Below are 4,175 nucleotides of genomic sequence, written 5' to 3'. Positions count from 1 at the left end.
GAGACACACCAAGATCAATGAGAAGATCATGCGTTTGTTCTTGAAGATTGCCATGCTTGTAGGTTAAGATAGACAATTATATTGCATATGAAATGATAGACTGGAAAGTAAATGCTTTCTTGTGTTTGTGTTGCTTTTAGTTTTGGATGTGATAAGTGTCTTCCCCATGCAGCTCTATTTATAGAACAAGTTTTATAGATATCGCCCCTCCTATTTATATTGCAACTTTATATCTAAAGTCTCTAATGATGCATTTGCTCTGTTATACAATTTTACTAGAATTGGACGAGTACGGGTTAATATTTATTTTGTAATTTTTATTTAAAATGTTATATATATAATTGTTTTATTTGTTTTAATTTTTTTTTGCTCAAACACTATGCCATGAAATCATATGTTGAATATAACTTATGAAAATAACATCTATTTTGTAAGATCTATTCTAGCAGATCTAGATTTTGACCCGCGGTACATTGCAGTTTAAGTTATTTGATAAAAATAATAATTTCTGTTTGTTAATTTTATTTGATTTGTTTAGTTTTTAAAATTATATATTGTATTTTGATTGTTAATTATATGACTTAACCTACACTATACCCATAATAATTATTTTGTTACAGTATTAATTAATCGATTTAATTAGATATGTCTATTAATCTAATATTCATATTGTTAACAAAATAATGAGATGATATTTTATCCATGTAGCACCAAATTAATGACATTTTAAGTTTCTATTAATATCTACTCAAACATGTCTAGTCATATAACCCGTCGTGTGATATTTTAATTCGTTGAACATCGCAGAAAAAACTTCATAAAAATTTAAATATATTTTTAAAATTTAAAATGTTTTAATAAAGTTTTTTTTATAGAAATTGAACTACTTATAATATTTGAACTTGTTATAAAGTTTAAATATTATTAATATCTTAAACAGTTACAAAAATTAAATATTTTAATAATTGAAATATTAATAATCTTTAAAAATTTTAAAAAGTTCACAATATAATGAGATGATATTTTACCCGTGTAGCACCGAATCAATGACATTTTAATTTTCTATTAATATCAACTCAAACATGTCCTGCCATATAATCCATCATATGATATTTTAATTCGTATATATTATTAAAATTTAAAATGTTTGAATAAATTTTATTATTTTAGAAATTGAAATACTTATAATATTTGAACTTCTTGTAAAGTTTAAATATTATTCATATCTTAAATATTTTATAAAAAGGTAAATGTTTTAATAATTGAAATATTAATAATCTTTAAAGTTATACATTTGAATTTTTAAAGTTATTAAAAGTTGAAATTCTTTAAAATAAAGAACCACAATAAAATGCATATTTTTTTTAATTTCAATGCCTCATAAATCAAGGTTTCTGCTCATTGGTATTCAGAATCATTTTGGTCTCTTTTTTATTAATATGACTTTGAATATTTGCCTAGTTTTCTTAGGTGATGTAGGGCATTTTGTATATTTTTTTTATTCATCAGTTGAGCAATTATATGTCTGTTTAAAAAAACAAAATTACATCATATGCAGAAAAAATCATAAATTTTATTAACTAAATATATTAGATAAAAATTTAAAATAATTTAAATATAAAATAAAATAAATGTGAAAGAAGAATCACACATTTTTGTTTTAATTAGGTCGAGAGATTTCCTTATTTTTTAAATGTTACCTATAATTGATTTATATGTTACTATAATTAACAAAATCCATACTATCCTTACTTACCAAAAATCAGACTAACCTGTATATTATGATACACCTATGTCACAAGTTTATAACCAAAAAATCATAAATATATATATATATATATTATATAGTCTACAAAAAATGTCGTGTACTTCCGTTTTATTATATAGGGGGTAATTAATTAATATAATTAAGTGAAATTGACAATACTTGGGTTCACCCCCTTAGTAAATAAGGAAATTAAATATGTATCTATCTTAACATTTTTGGAGTACATTTTTGTGTCATCTCTCTCTTATCTTTGTATCCAAACAAGTCTCAACTAAATTCTCTACAATCCTTACAACCAAACACAATCATTTTCTTATTTGATAATATTAATTTCCTAAAATATATGTATCTAATTTAAATCAATATGTTAGATTAAAATATAATTCTCCTTTCATTTTTATTTAATCTTATATTTAATTATTTTAATTACTATTCAATACATAAAGTTAATAAAATTTTAGATTTTTTTCAGCATATGATGTGATTTGAATTTTTATAAACAGATATATATTAAAAATTGTCTTAGGATATTTGTAACCAAACAAGTATATCCACATATAGAGCTCGGAATATATTATTGGAGTACAATAGGGTGCCATCACTTTTTGCCAACTTCGGGTCGGGTTTTTAACTAAAATTATAATCAATTCAATTATCCGGATCCTCCTTAAGATTGCCGAATATTTTGGGCCGGTTTTTAATCCATAGCATACTTATTTACATCCAATTAATGTCAATTAATGCCCATTGTATCTTAGGAAATATCTAATTTGCATGCCGAATTATAGGACCGAGTTTAACAAAAAGAATTGATAACCGAATTTATGTAATTGCATCCTCTTAATCACATCCCTATAATATAGCAACTAATTCAAGATGAATACATCTTAGGAAATAGCTAATTTGCGTTTAATAAACGATTACATATTTGGTAAGATCTTATTAGCTTTAAATGTGCACTATTAATCCAATAATATCAATTGAGAATCATAATAAGAATATGCCAAATCATTCATTCCTAAATCATAACTAACAAATCGTAAAATATAAATTCTCAACTTGCGAATTAAGAGTTTCTACAAAATTATACTTATAACCGTTAACAATATATATACCAACAAAATAATAGTCCTGTGGTGTACCACGGGGTAAAACCTAGTACATTATTATAGAATTAAAAACTTAAACCATTCTTTTATAAACCCAAACCGATATATAATTTCATTCTAATCATAAAAACTAAACCCTAAGCATCTCATTTATAAACCCAAACCGACATATAATTTCATTTTAATCATAAAATCTAAACCCTAACCATCTCATTTATAAACTCAAACCAACATATAATTTTGTTCTAATTGTAAAATCTAAACCCTAACCATCTCAATTGTAAACCCAAACCGACATATAATTTCGTTATAATTGTAAAATATAAACTCTAACCATCTCATTTATAAACTCAAACCAACATATAATTTCGTTCTAATTGTAAAATCTAAACCCTAACCATCTCATTTGTAAACCCAAACCGACATATAATTTCGTTCTAATTGTAAAATATAAACCCTAACCAACTCATTTGTAAACCCAAACCGACATATAATTTCATTTTAATTGTAAAATCTAAACCCTAATTCTCACTTATAAACCCAAACTGATATATAACTTCGTTTAATTGTAAAATCTAAACCAAGCGAATATTTAACTTTCCTTAAATAAAAGTATACAGAAATTGTTTCCTTAATTTTTTTTTATTTTTAATTTAATTTTAATTTATTTTTTAATTGAAATATTAGATGGAACATTTTGATTGTTTAAGAAAAGAGGGGGTGAATACAAAGGTTCACCTCTAGTGGTGAACCCAAGTATTTTTCAAGTGAAATGTCCCTAGGTTTGAACTTTGATCGTAAACCCGGATCCTAAAATGTAATTTCAACTATGTACAAAACTACAAACAATGTCCCTATATTATAATTTTTTTTTTTTTCCCAAAGTACTCAAGCAATTTTTCTGAAGGAATATCCTAAGTTTCGAATATTAATAAACACCGATGTTATGCATATGCTATACAATATCATCTCATGCATTCGATTGCTACTGTCGGTAAGCCATAATATTTGCAATTCCAAACTGCACCCGTAGTAATTGGTTGTACTCGAAGTCTCGAACCCATGTATGCATGATGTGGTGAGATATTCACAATATATGTAGTCGCACTTGCACGAAAGGTAACGACGTCAATCAATAACGAATATAATACGTTCCCTCTTTACTAATTAGACACAAATATATGTATAACAACTCGAGTCTTCCGTACTGTATAACCAAAGGAAACTTGAGTTTATATACCAAGTAACATGACTACTAAATTGATTGACATAATTTTAACGAAACAATTACACATGAG

This window comes from Camelina sativa, chromosome 19 (assembly GCF_000633955.1).
Source record: "Camelina sativa cultivar DH55 chromosome 19, Cs, whole genome shotgun sequence".
NCBI lineage: Eukaryota > Viridiplantae > Streptophyta > Magnoliopsida > Brassicales > Brassicaceae > Camelina > Camelina sativa.
The sequence above is the reverse complement of the archived record's forward strand: the minus strand, read 5'-3'. Positions refer to the sequence as shown.